Source organism: Cornus florida, unplaced genomic scaffold (assembly GCF_030987335.1).
Source record: "Cornus florida cultivar Cherokee Brave unplaced genomic scaffold, ASM3098733v1 CherokeeBrave_3.0.0_Hap2_Chr02, whole genome shotgun sequence".
NCBI lineage: Eukaryota > Viridiplantae > Streptophyta > Magnoliopsida > Cornales > Cornaceae > Cornus > Cornus florida.
In genome coordinates, this window is record NW_026775572.1 from 22,496,387 (window position 1) to 22,512,338 (window position 15,952).

Consider the following 15,952-nt stretch of genomic DNA (forward strand, 5'->3'; position numbering starts at 1 on the left):
GAGTCCATCATGGACTCCATCATTTCTTTGTTGTTATTGGCAATCACTTCTTCAAATTGAGAGGGTGTATAAAATGAGGGCTGGAAATAATGATCATGAGGCTGAAAATTGGCTTGGAAATGTTGCTCATGAGGTTGTGGGGCTGAATTTTCCATGTCATGCCACAAGAAGTTTTGGTGATCTCCTCTACCCGAGTCATAACCACTGAGGTATGGATCATTACCCGGTTCAAAGAAATTTTCATTTGGTTGCTCTAGATAGAAGTCCGAGAATTGTCTCGTTGGAAGACATTCTCGTGTATGATGTGTATGACTAGAGCAAAATGCACAAAACTCATGTGGTGTGTAGAATTGAGTCAGAAGATAAATACCCTCCATCTAGGACTTAAACATCAACAACACACAACATAATCAACACAACAATGCATCACCATAACCTCCACATATGATATTCCCTTTCTCCTCAATTATCAAGACAAAAATGTAAATGGCCACGACAAGGACCGATGCTTGAACACGAGATTTAAACAAGATAAGAGCCTCGACAAGGGCTTCACAACTAAATTAAACACATACACAATATTCACAATGCGAAACTAGAAGTTAAGAGATTTACCTGGGGTCCTCTAGACTTACAATTTGCTAGCAATCCCACGGCGAGCTTTGAGTCCCTAGAATCTTACAACACGAAGATGATCAAAACACACAAGGAATATTCACAAGACACAATATTCACAATCAAACTAAAATTAACCCTAAAACTTTGGTCGCTAAACCGTTTGCAGTCCCCGGCAACGGCGCCAAAAATTGATCGGTTGGTCAATCATACATCAACCTTCGCAATAGCACGAATCATTGTAAAATAGGGCTATTGATCGGGTAAGTCGAACCACTAGGACTGCGCTAGTCTAAGGCAACCTAAATGTCTAGAATCATTCTTAGAATGATAAGGGGTAATAAGGGTTTGTTTGTTTGTCACTAAACTAGAAATGTAAAGATGCATAAAATAGTAGATTGCAAGGAATGTAAAGAGGTGAAATGCAAGTAGAGAAGACTAGGGAGATGAATCCGTCTCCATCCCTATACACATGCTAGATTAGAACTAATTAAGGGGAAAAATAACATATAATGGTCAAGAATTACATAACAACACATGGTTGCCATGTAATTGATCAAGAAATACATTAAGTCTCAAACAAGTATAATCTATCAAAAGGGTAAACATGCTTAGACTACCTAACTAAGGTGTAGCTTATACACATTTGCTTAAATGAAAGACTATCAAGTTCTTGACAAAATGATGAAGCACATGGAGCTAGAGATTAAGCATACACCATCAAAGGATTTCCTAAGCAATGGTCTATCAAAGTCACCTATTAACATGCCAAGAAACCATTTCATAACTTTATTCCCATTCTCACCATGAAAACTCAAGCAATAAGATTCATACAAGACATCACCTAACAATCAAGATAATGAACTTGAAGAAATCAACCATACATATATAAACATTCATTACAACAAATGAAAGGCTCTTAGTTATGAAAAAGACCATAGAAATATACATTGCAATCCCCCAAAATAGACTACCCTAGGACATGCTTACAAGGGAGGGACTTCATCACCTCCCTAGAGGAAGAGTTAGTTACCCATGGTAGCTCTAGATGAAGGAAGAAGCAAGGCCTCCAACTCCATTTTCGTGCTCCCCTCTTTTTGCTTGAAGAACACTTCCTTCTTTCTCTCCTCTCTCTCCTCTATCTTGTAAAATGAAGCTTAGCTAAGATATGTGTGGCTCCCCTCCTTTGTAGACATCTTATCCACCCAAAAAGGCCACCAACCAACATCTCCAACCAACCATTAAAGAGGAAAATTACAATTGAGGAAACCAAGAAGCAAGTGGCTGAAATTGAGCATTTTCGGAGACCAATCTGCCCAAAATTCGAATGCTCGAAATAAGGGCTTCGAGCACTCGAAAATGGGGCAGAATGCTTCATTCTTGAGTTGCTTTGCCCGGACCTACTTTGGTAAACTGGCCATAACTTTGCGCTCTAAACTCTGAATGATAAACCGTTTGAATATTTGGAAAGCTAATTCAGAGCTATAAAAACTTTATGTTTTGGTGAAGATCCAATTCTCAAGTCCGGTAGGTCGAAATTGAAGAGCAAGGCAAAAATTCATTGCTGCCAGGCAGTTCTGAGCACCTCTGATAACAAGGCCATAACTCTCTACTCCGAACTCCGAATGATGACCCGTTTGAAGATTTGGAAAGCTAATTTAGAGCTATAAATTTGTCCTTTTATGATAAGTCCAATTCTTGAGTTTGCAAGGTCAAAATGGCGAGCAAAGTCCAGGATCCACTGCTGCCAGAAATTCAGCATTAGCACTTTGATATTCAAGACTTTGTCAAAACATCACTCTTGCTCCTTTTTGGCCAATGGACCTGAAAATATACAAAAACATGCAAATGAAAGTAATCTACATAATATAAGCAAACAATGGACTTAAATAATGCAATTAAGGGCGCTTGAATATACAATATTCAGCGTTTATCAGTCATAATTTAGTGCGGAGGTTCTTTTCGAACCAGTCGTGGTAGGTGTGACAGAGGTTGTTTAAGTCACGAATGTAGTTTACGGGTGGTAGAGGTGTATCTTCTGGTACGGTCTAAGGAAGCGTGTTGGTTCCAACTGTCGTGGGGACTCGTTGGAATTTGTAGGTCTGGGGTGATATAGGACCGGTTGTAGGATGTGGAGTATTTTGTGGTCTTGTAAGACTCTATTTTAGAGACTGGTTTGTCAAAGAATGATTCTCATTTTGGATAGTTGTAGGAGCGTAATATGAGTAATTAACTTTCGAAGAGTCGGTTGTATGGTTCGGTGGATGAGCGGAGTTTTGGGTTGGCACGGCTGTCTAGAGAGTCTTGAGGAGGTGTATAGTGGTTAATTTTAGCTGTGTAGTGCATGATTGCAGTATAAGGTAGGTTATATGAGGTCATTAGAGAGCTCGGTTGTTTACGGATGAAGTGATTGGTGGTAAGTATTGTGTTACCAAATGGACTATGTTTTGGGAGTTGAAAATTGTGGACTGGAGTTAAATTTTATGTTGCGTCTAGGGTATGAGGGGGTAGTGATGTTGACACTTAGACGTAAGGTTTCTTTGGCTGAGTATGTAGGTTATTTTGGGGAGAATGATCGGAGTGACCGATTAAGTATTGGCGATTGATCGCATCGTTGGTGGTATTGAGGTGATAATTGGGTGTCGAGCATTCTGAGTCTTATGCCCATTTATGTTTTGAGGATTTGCTGGCATGACACTACGGTATGGAGACTCTTTTAGTGGTAAATATTGGTCATTATGGGAGAGAATCGAGAGTAATGTTTATTCTCTTGTTATGATGGTATTATCTTAAGGATGTTTGAGGAAGAATCCCTTAATAGTGACTTAATGATCTGGTGGGATGAGAGGTTTGAGTTGTCGTTCGAGGATGATGGTAGCAGAGGTGTTTTGGCGTGATGTTTAGTACTAATGAACTTAATGGTTTCAGGTATGATCCGAGGATGGACTAGAGATTGTGAGTTTTCTGTTGTATGTTATTAGGTAGGTGATGGGATTGTGTATCAGCCGAGGTAATGGTGGGCAGTTTAGTCTTTAGAGCCAGTGAGGGCGGTGTTGCCATATAGGCATCCATTCCTTTTGATGAGTCAGTGGGTCATTGTGACTAAGGTCACGGGTCTTGTGTGCACGGTGATCAAGGCAATGTTGCTTGGAGAGGTAGAGATGTATTAGGTGGTAAAGTATTATTTTATGACGTAGAAGTTATCGTTTGTCGTGAGTCTTGTTCTTCATTTGGGAGTTGTGTGCGCCCGTGAGTTGATGGGCCAGTGTGTGGTTTGTTATGTTGTTAGAGTTTATCGGTGGAGGTCCTAGTTGAATGGGTCGACTCACTTCCATAGAGGGAGGTGGAGTCTTGGGTTTTTTTAGTGCTTGTTCTGAGAGTGGTTTTGACTGGTGGAAATATAAGGCACGGGTTGCAAAATAGGGATTGTGTTTTCGGTGTATGGTACTATCGGTTATAGCTAGGGGTGTCTCGTGAATTGTAAGCTTGAGGATGGTTAGGTGATGTGATGTGAGTCGTGTACTTGGGTGTTTTTATCGATGTCTGATTTGAGCAGTGTTTTGAGGATAGGTGATGGTATTGTTTGAATATTATGCAGCTAGAGAATGAATGTGGGACTCCATTGAGGAATAATGGGGATGATTGACTTTGGTTTTAAGACTTCAGGCATGAGACGGTCATATTGTGTGTTTTGACAAGGTTAGAATTAAACCAAATGATGTTATGGAGTTGTTTACCTGGTATGGGTATTATGAGAAGATTAGAAAGCTTTGGTGTTGGTCGATAATTGTGACGTTTGGAGTCATATTGCTTTTAGCTTGTTATGATTGTGTGATTAAGGCATGATTGAGCTTCGTAGGGCTGGTATGCGATTGCATAGTGGTTGAGGTTACATATAGCGATTGATGGATAGTGAGTAGATCTCATTGTTGTTTTGTAGACTGCATGAGACTGTGTTTGAGATATAAACCTAAGGACAGGAACGACATCTGTGCGGAGACCGGATCGAGGATGAGGATTACCTAGCCAACCATTTCTCTTAAATCAATCTTTCTTTAGCACGATGTCGGGTCAAAGGTCAATGATTGTTTTGAGTTGTCACAAATAGTGAAAGTATGGTATTAGATGTTGTGTCAGTGTGGTAGTGTGGATTCAATGAGTTATTTCGAGTGACGAGGTGTGTTAGGTGGGACTAAGTGTCCAATCTAATTGATTATTAAAGATCTTGTTTTGAGAAATTTTGTCCCAGGTACAGGATAGTGCGCCTTACTGATTTGGTGACTAATGTTTATGCTGGCATTGGGAGATTCATCGTTTAGTCACTTTGAGGTTGTTAAGTGTAATGATTATCGTATAGTGTGATTAGTAGTTGTTAGTATGATTATGTGACGGTATAAATTTGTGCTAGATAACGAGTACTTAGACTAACAAAGATGTATAGGATTGGGATGTTTGTGTGTCCTTTGAAGGATGAGTTGAGGTTGGATGTCGTTGTGTTCGGTGATCTAGTGACCACTTTCTTGGGAGCTTCATAGTCATGTGTGGATGCGTATAGAGTGTATCGGTATCGAGTTTAAGCCAGGTGTAGTATTCAGTGGTATGCATGGTGTGATGACATGAGAAATGAGTACCCTCATAGGGTGGGGAGCAATGGGTTTTGTAGCAGTGGTGTGTGATTGCCTGGTGACATTCTGTGTCAAAGGCAATAACGTTGGAAAGTGCATTTTCTTTTGGTTTTATGAAGAACTTTTGGGGAGTCTGTGGCCGTGGGTCTTTTTTTTTTTTAAGGAGGGTAGATTTCGAGAATGAAATCTTTTAAAGAGGGTAGATTGTGATGTTTCTAAATTTTTTTACCATTTTTCATTTCCTGGAATTTTTTGATTTTACGAGGGCATTTTTGTCTTTTTTCATTTTACGTGCCGAACACCTTGGGGTGTGCCGGGTGTGTCGGAGAGTTGTTTGGGGCATTCCATTGAGTTCAGGGCTTGTGAAAATGTAAGGATTACCATTACGTCTTTTTTTCGTTTTTCGGGCCGAAAGGTCCCGTGTGGGACCCGCTACCGGAATTGTCGTGTATCGGAGTTATGGTGGGATTCATTTGTATTTTTATCTACCTTATTATAATGTGTTACTTATGGTTTTATTATGGTGTATAAGTGTGTCGTGTGTGTGGTAGAAAAGGAAAGAAGAAAAGTCAAAGTGGAAGTGGGACCTATCACTAATGCACTTAAAGGTTTAAGGCCACATTTTTTCTTAGTCTCATTTCCTCTCTTTCCCGGCAGTGCACTATTTTCCTCTCTTTTCTTCTCTTTTTCTTTTTCCTTTCTCCACAATTTCAAGCTTCAATTCCTCCCTCATTTGTGAGAATTTTTGGGTGCCGTTTACGGCAAATCGAAGAGCTCGGCGAGATCCTCACGTCTAAACAAACAATTTCAGCTTTTAGCCTCCCCTAGGATTTCGAATTTGAGACCCTTTTTGAGGGTTTTTCTACAAATTTGAGGTAGGGGTATTCTAATGCATAAATTCGTGTACTTTTATGAGTTTTCTTTCTTAATTTGATGTCAAGCATGCTCAATTTGTATAATCTTTGCAAGGATTGTTTAAATGTTGGATATGAAACACATGACTACTTGTTAATTGTTGTGAAGTGATTATATATTCCTGTATGAAGTTAAATTCATGTCTTAAATGCTTACCTTGTTAAATTGATGATTGATTGAAAGCATGAGTATTATGTTTTAGAAATTTATGTGGGATAATATCTGTAAAAAAAAATTATTATTGAGTGGATGATTTGAAACATGGAGCATTCTTGCATCCATCGGGAAGAGAAAAGGACAAAAAAATGTTTTCAAAACAAAGGAAAGAAATTTTTGGGAAAGTATTTCTAAAAGTGTTTGTGAAAACTGGACACCTAGAAGGGGCCAAGTGGTCTGTGTTGTTAGTGTAGTCTAGAAGGAAGTATGGTTGAGCTAACTAGGCCGGATGCGACGCCTTAGAAGTGCCTTGTGGTTGTGGATAGTTAGTCAACCCTCCATTCGTGACGCCTTGGAGGTGCATTGGGTTGGATTACACTAATGGTTTGGAAGTTGAAACGGAAATGTTTCGGAAATAGGGAGCGACATTTACATAACATTGCACTTCCTGATATTGTGGAAAATTTGTGGTTGGTTAACATTTGATACATACTAGTTGTTATGGTTGAGAATATGTATTCCCCATGGTATGACCCCGTTCCTTTTTACCCATTCCTTATGTGGATTCACGGGATCATAAGAAGTGTGTCTTAGACACTTCCTACTGAGTTTATGCTCACCCCCATTATTTTTAACATTTTTCAGGATACGGAAAAGAGGTGGCGGAAGGCGATCCACCACAAGTTTAGACGAGATTAAAGATCTATTTATTTTGCTATCTTTTGTATTAAAATTCTAATATTTTGTAAATGTAATCTTAACTATTTTGTGAAACTTTAGTTTAATTGGTATAATGCTGTAAGATATGGACTTTTAAATTTTAGCTACATTTATGGACTGTAACTTGATGTAACTTAAGTGTGTTCCTTGTTGGATGAGATGGAGGAATGAAACTTTTTATATGAATGTAATTATTTTGGGAATATGATATAATAATTGTATTGTGCGTTAGGATAGAATAGGTTAGTTTTAAGGCCTAGTAAGGCCATGGCATTCTTTTTTATGTTTTTCAATAAGTTGTAGAGAGATTTTTTTATGAATGTCATGTCAAAATTTTATATATTTCATTATTATTATTTTAGTATCTTTTTGAGTCGTTACACTCAGATTCTCCCAATTTATTATGAAATAAGAATCAAATAAAAATTTAAAAGAAGAAGAGAAAATTAATGATAACAAAATATATATATATTAATTTATCGGAAAAGACAGAACAAATATATTGATACAACTCACTAAATTTAAAATGATTAAATTGTATGAGATTGAACATATATATATATATATAGGCAGAGAACTGAACCAAGTGAGCGGCAAAATCAAGTAAATAAGCTGTACACCTCGCAGCCGCAATTTGAGCCAATTAAATTGACCAAAGGAAAATGACTACCAGTCCTTATCTAAACATGGTCGAATCAATACGGGGTTGGAGACTTCAATTTGAATACCATATACACGAAATGCTAACTGGTGCATGCAACTTGTCTGATCAAAATTGACCTACAATTTACAATTAATGAAATTGCCATGTTATATGACACTGACCTAGTTAGCCTGACAAAAAAGAAAAAATTAACTTCCAAATTATTATGGATTTATTATGCTTCCATTGTTCCATTTTTTGTGTGTTTCTTTTTCTTTAATAGCATGTACTTTCTCAATATATGGTTGCCCATATTTGATTGTATATGATTTAAGAGAGAAAAAATTTTAAAAAAATAACATCGAACAAAAAGTTAATTACTGAAGTTGGTAGAACAAACAAGGGATCAACCCAAACTCAATTAACTTCCGAGACACGCAAGTTTTTCTTTTTGTTTTTGATACTTAGAGGTTTCTTTCTCTGCCTTGAACTTCAGATAACTGGCATAATCGAACATGTACAAGGCCCAGGTGGCCCAAGAAAAGCCCAACATGCCAGGCTGACCAAGATGAAATAAGAAAAACAACAGCCCAATGTGGAGGCCCAAACAACCTAACAAGAAGTTATTATTGACGACTAATCGAGCACTAGCAGTAATCAACACGGAATTATTGGCAATAAAAGTTAGTCAAACTTATTTTGATTTTTTGCTTCGCTACAAATAATACACCGTTCGGAATAAAAATTAAAAATAAAAAAAGTATGAAACAAAAGCAATTATCACAATGTGTAAAACTTTTTGTACTATCTAAAAAAAATAGGGTTTCTGATTAACTCTGTTCTTTGAAAGAAAAAAAAATAATAATAATAGAGTCCAAAACCAGTAATAGTTGCTTTCGGAACAGGTAAACTAAGCCTCATTCACTGGATATCCTTAAAAGGATTACGAATCATCAAAATCTAGGGTTTCTATTTATCCCCACCTGGCAATCACATGATTTGAAATCAAAATCTAGGGTTTCCAATTACCCCCATTTGGCCGCAGCGAAGCCAAGGCAAAACAAGATGGCAATGAGTAGTAGAGCAGACTCAATTTCCAATCTTCACTATATCCCTGGAGAAATCTTGATTCAGATCTTCGTTAAACTGCCCGTAAAATCACTACTCCGATTCAAACCAGTCTGCAAACAATGGTGCTCTATAATCACTGACCCTACTTTCATCCAAGCACATCTCCAAATCTCAAGCCAAAACAGTTACATCATCCTCAGGTACGAATCTCAGCTTCCCAAAATTGACTGTTACTCCATACGATATGATGATCAATCTTTTCGGGAGTATTTTGAAGCCGAGCTTCCCTCACACCTCAAACAATCTTTAGGGATGTACGGGTCCTGTAATGGCCTCATATGCTTGTCTGATAGACGCACTGTATGCTTGTGGAACCCAGCACTTAGAAAAATAAAGGCCCTCCCAAAATCTCTAATTGTGGAGTCTGGTTCGGATCATGGTAGGACTACCTATGTAGCATTTGGGTTTCACCCCCGAGTCAATGACCATAAGGTGGTGAGGATTTTGTGCTTGGGGCACGAGATGGATAAACCCTACGAAAATCAGTTCCTAACTGAGGTTTATAGTCTAAGAACGGACACTTGGAGAAGAATTGGTGTTGCACCGTCGTGTTATATTTTTGATCGGAAGCCTGCAATCCTGAATGGAGTAGCATATTGGGTTGCGATTGACAGAAATTTGTGTTGTTTACTTGTGCGTTTTGAAATGGGTGATGAAGTTTTTGAAGAGGTAAAGCTGCCAAATGGTGCTCCACATTGTTGTCCATACATTGCAGTTTTGGAGGAATCACTGTATCTTTTTCGATTTTACGGTGAGAACCAGTATTGTGACATATGGACAACGGAGTATGGCGAAATGAGTTGTTGGACAAAACGATTTACTGTTACTTTCCGGGATGCACATGTGAAGCTGTTATGCTTCAGAAAGAGCGGTGAATATCTACACGTAAACCGCAAGAACAATATGGTATCTTATAATTTGGAGAGCCAAAGAGCTCAGGATCTGGGAATCCATGCATTTTTATGGACTTTGAGTGCATATTCTTACGTGGAGAGTTTAATTCAACTTGATGGTGCAGAGAGTACGTCTTTTTCCACTTGATAATGGAAACCGATCTAGTTAATTAGCTGCAGAAAAAGAAAAAGAAAGCAACTAGCAGATGCATGTGATGTGGCTATTTACAAGAAACATCTAAAGAAGAATGGATTTTGAGGAGTGGCTTTTAGCTAAAAATTAAAGGAACCGAGAAAGGGTAGAAAATAGAAAGAGAAGTGAGATAAATTATTTACTCATTTTGCCATATTATTACACTACTGTGTTTTTTTTTCCCTTTTTGCATTACCATGTAAATATTAAAATCAAATTTGCATCAGACTTCTCTTGAATGATGATATTCGTTCCGCATTAATGTGAAACTTTGTTCATTTATGTCTACAATATAATGTGTTAAAATTTATTGCTTCTCCAAGTAAATATATGATCTTGTTGAAATGCCATATGCAGATAGTATGCATCTTGTCTGTCAGCTTGCAGCAAAGTACAAGACAACCTATGGTGTAGTAAACCTTGTGCAATGTATTAATTTATTGCTCCTGAAATGTGAATCACTAGTATTCTTTATTAGCCATTGGTATTTGAATGAAGCATTTTATCATTCAAATTCTTTTCTGACAATGGCAAGTATGGAATTGGAGCTTTAAAATTGGAATTGATGGAATCGGAGAAAAACTACTTGGAAAATTAATTCAAAAATTTCTCCAATTCTAATTCTAAGGCTCTAATTCCATACCGTCAAACACAGCCTTAGGGTAAATCTCATCTTCTAGTGCTTTATGATGTCGTCTTTTAATGGAATTTGTATTAGGAAGTGTGCTTTATTTTTCAAATGAATTTTCTTCTACAAATATTGCAACTTTGTTGTGTTCAGCCCATAGATTAACAAGTTGATAGTATTGATCTCCAAAAGATGTTATAGTGTTCCATTTTTTGATTGGGTTGATCAAATATGTTGCAAATTGTAGGGTCCAAGTATAACATACACTATATATATAATTATTATTATAAAATAATAATCTATATATATAATATCTTATAAAATAAAACAAAATAAAAGAACATATGATAAACCAAAGGAATATGGGAACTGGCTCGGTGTAGTACTCTCTGATTATAATTCGAACTCGGAGTGACTCACAAACACTTATAGAAGAAGAGAGAGGAATGAGAGAATTTAGAATTAGAGAAAAATGATTCTGAATTTGAGTGCTTTCGAATGAACCCAAGGGGGGTTTATATAGGTCTCATGGTGCCTTTAAATTTTAATATTTTTCCGATGTGGGACAAACTTTTCTCACATTTTGCAAACCCATTTAGGCTTATCAAACTCCTTACTTTGGAGCTAATTTCTCATTCACCCGGAAACAGATTTGAGAAAGTAAATATACCACGTTCATCTCCTTGCGAAGAGAAATGCGCTCGTCTATAGATCCACAAACAATTTTTAACAGAATCTATTCAAAATTGCATCCAAAATTTATATTTTTAATGCCTCCATTTCCAACACATGTTACGAGTATGGGAAATTTGCTTTAGGGAGTAAATTATAAAAACCCTCACTTTTTGCTAGCAGAATCATTGAGCAAAATCATTGAGGAAGAATGAATAATCAGCAAAATAATTGAGGAAGAATGACTAATGAACTATTGTAAAAATGTAATGTGAATAATTTTTCGTTCTCATTATTAATTCCATATGAATGAGATCGGCTACATGAATTTTGTCTATCCAATCTTTTCTATTGCATGCCATTTCACCCACCATATTTAACTTTCATTCCATGTTTTCTATCACATGCCATTTCACCCGCTATATTTATCTTCCATCCCATGTTATTTTCAGTGGCCCCTTCTCGTTGCTGCAAATGTCCCCACACCCAATTGATTGCTAGCATTTTGAAACTGCCCAAATCTTTCTTTCATTCTAGTAACAGAGAAATATGTTCTTCTTTGACAAATTAGCTGCTTCTAAAGAGACGGCTCTTTTTCTGAATGGAGCTGGCTCTACTGCTGCTTGCTTTACTGAATTAATTCCTCTTCTGAGGACATTCCAATTTCCCTTCTAAGCAAGCAAAATCTATTTTCTTGTTTAAGATGTATCATTCCAAGCATAATTTACAAGTAATTCATATGAATGTAATGCATGAAAAATAATTTTTCAATCCTTGAAAATCATGCATTAAAAATAGTTTGCAGAATTGATGAATACTTGAATTATAATAAAAGAAAATTTCCACAATATATGAATGGTTTCAACAAACCATGAATTAGGCAATTCATAGTATGGAAAGATTGTGTGGAGTTTTACCAATTACCTTGCCCTTGAAGTTGTCCCCAAGTGTGATATTTCCTTCATAATTCTTGATTGATGCCATCAAATAACCCTACAAGAAAGGGTTACATATTCTTTTTTTGGTACCCAAAGTTTCTTAGGCCCATATAAGCTAGGCAATGGAACATAAGCTCCTTTTGGAACCCAAATCTTCTTTGACCTCAACTTCTTTCTAAATGGACAAGCATGAATCTTATGACCTAATCTTTTACAATAATTGCATTTAGAGGATTGGGTACCACTCTTAACAAAATGAACATACAAAGGATTTCTTCCTCTTAACAAGCATGCATCTTTAGTGTGAGGATCATATTGTATTTCATTTTTCAAAAAGACATCTTTTTTATTTCCAAGCATAATACTCAAATTCTCCTTTTCTTTGGTAAACTTTGCTAAAATGTCATTTTGATCATCAATGATTTTCTTTAAAGACACATTTTCGGAAATAAGATCAATTGATGAAGATTCTTTTGAGAATACACATTTCAATTCATTTTTCAGTGACTCATTTTCAAATTGAATCTTTTCTAATTTTTACATAAGATAATGATTTTCCTTTTTCAAAGAGTCATTTTCCATTTGAACTTTTTCATATCTTTAAAAGAGATCATGGTTTTCCTTTTTAAAGGAAACACATTTTACAAGCATGCTTTCTAGCACACCTTGTAACTCTTTAAATGCATCAAGTAATTCATTGTGCTCATCCACTAACTCATTGTAGGAAATTTTTACATCAAAATCATTATGGTTAGTGTTGGTCCTTATATTGTAGGTCACGGTGACCATAAGCTTAGAGAAGCATGCAATTTAGGCGAAGGCCAAGTTTTACATTTGTAAAAGCCACTATTACCTTTCATTATAAAATAGCTAGGGCGAGTAGGGATCGTCCCAAGGGATTGGAGTCGTACTTGAATGTGGAATCACTATTAGGGTCAGTAGGTCGAGTGATCAAATAATTGGTTGGTAGGTTGATTAAACTAGAGAGCAACTAAATTAAATTAAGTAAGAATGCAATGCTAAAGAGAGTAAGTAAGGAAGAGAGAGATCTTGAGGTTTAGACATCACCACCAAGCTATGCATTTCTATATCATTGATAAATGATTAATGAGGGCAATTAGGGTGTTGTAATATTGGAGTGTGTGTATTTGGTTGATTCAACAAGCAAGGATGACTAGTTAAGCATGTATTGTCTACACATCATGTGAAAGGCACAATATATCTAAGTTATGAAGCATATATTGTCTAAACAACAAGTGAAAGGCACAATAAATCAAAATAAGTTATTAATCCTTTCATTAAGCTCACAATCCAAATACAACACAAGAATAGAGACATATGCTAATTACATTCACAAGCTTGGATCATCAAACAACAAGCATAGATTGTCCTCTCATTTAATACTACACTATAAACTAGGGGAGAGGTACAATCTATCAAGAGGTAAGCATGAACCATCAAGAGAATCACAAAAACATTCCTTTAAGCACTATGTTTTGAAAACCTCTAAATCTATGGCATCAATACACATAGACATGCATCAATAACACAAAATCTAGAGACAAGAACATGAACATCAATTCTAGCATACATAGACATATGGATAGAATGAAATGATCAATTAAAGGCATTAAACCACATAAATCGTTGAATAAACAAGATCTATATATATCAAACTGTCAAAACATCAATTACAACACTAATCCCTCAATAATACACAAGATTAAGATATAGAAAGCATGCTTGGGGCTAATTCTAGCCCCAAGAGGATGTCTAGCCACTCATGGTGAGGATGCTCCAACCCTCAAGGGCTAACTCCATAGAAGAGGTTTGCTCCTTATTGATGAAGATCTCCAATGGTGTCTCTAGCCTCCTCTTTCTCTAAACTTCCTCTCCAAGAGATGATATCAAAATTAATATTGGCTTCCTTTGAAAAAGCAATCCTTATCCTTATATAGGTAGGTCAAAATGACACCCAAAATGAGCTGGGGTCGTGCACATAATATTCCCTAATGATTGAATAAAGGACAACTTTCAATGGGATGGAATTTTAACTTTTTCGCACTGGAGGAAGTTCGATCGATCAAAAGTAAGTGAGATCGATCTAACTTAGGCTGGATCGATCCAACTGGCTGGCCTTTTTGGAAAAAGACAAATCCGAGATATTTATGGGAGATATTTATGGGAAAAGGACAAAAGTGGTTGGTAGGTGGTACAGCCGTGGATAGGATCAATCAAACTTTTTGGATAAAGACAAGGGTGTTCGATCGATCGAAGAATGATGTTGGATCGATCAAACTTTTGGACTTAAGTGATTTGGGTCAAGGCTTGGATCTATCTTAAAGTGTTGAGATCGATCAATGTTCGATCGATCGAACCTTGGACTTGGATCGATCGAACTTGCTACTTTGCTTCATTTTGCTTCTTTCTTCCTCCACTTTGCTCCTTTCTTTGTTCAATCCCATAATTGCTTCAATTAAGCTCTTATTTGGCTGAGTTAGCTTATTTTTGGGATAAGTGCCTGAAAATTGAAATTATACAAAATCAATCTAAAATGGTAAAGTAAGATAGATAATGGTACTAGAATACCTAAGCTTAAGGGGTTTAAATACGCACTTTTCAATGCTCATCACACCCCCAAACTTAAATATTGCTAGTCCCTAGCAATGAACTAGAAAGTAAATGAATGAAATGAACAACTATACAGCTATAAACTAGAAAATAATAAATGGATAACGCCACTTTCGTAGGGAACACGATTGCATTTAGCATATGCAACAAGCCTTTTAAACCCCTAGGTTACCCCTAGTGGACGAGTGAAGTCTCGTGAGGGTTTCCAGAAATGGTACCCACAAATATTAAGCTCATTTTTTCAAAAGAGGTACCAATATTGCAAACAAGCATTGGAAGAAAACTACCTCAAGTATGCAATTTTTCAACCCTTTCTAAGCAATCTCTCAAAATTTCAATATCAAACAAGCAAGTATGGTCCTCCACACATCAAGAAAGTGATCATGCAAATCAAAACAACTCTAGAATTCTCTTGAGTGGACCAGCATCAATGTGTTGCTATTTTAGCCAACAGAAGAATAAATCACATCCTTACCCTCAAACTAGCATACAAATCTAGTACCGATCATCAAGACAAAAAGTGGACCTTTTATTAAAGTTTTATTGTTCTAGGTGCGCTTATTCTTTTCACTCGATTTTTTTTTTTTTTTTTTTTTTTTTTTTTAGGATCAAAGATGGAAGTATAGTGCAATGTATTGATCTATTAAGCTTTCTAGCGATTCATGAGATCGAGCGTTAGGTCAATGACTCCCAAACCAGACGGCTTTAGGGTATTAGGCGTTAAGACACCCCTACGGACTTACAAGCTCAAATCAACTAGGTTACAAATCAAGACAACAACCATCTAATCATTTCTCACTTCTCACCACTTGGGAGAAGTCCTCACTTTTTATTGCTTTTGCTTTTGCTCTTTTTTTTTTTTTTGTAAGCAAGTTCAATTATTAACCTAGAGTTTGGGCCCTCTACCTTTCGGCACGAGAAGATCAGTGCTTGATGAGGCTAGAATCCCGGCTACTTAGTGAAAAAGGGTTGTTATCCACCTTTATCAAGAATGAAAGCTTTCATTGCACTACTAGCTCAATTGGGATATAACCAATTCAATAATTAACAAAGCATGTACCCCACAAATGAATGCTAGTGTGCGCCTGTGCTAATGTAGAAGACTAGAGTAAATCTCAAAATAATCACAAAATCAAGATGATGTGGACCACAAGTGTAAGCAAGATATCAATCTTTTGAAAAATTTACTCCT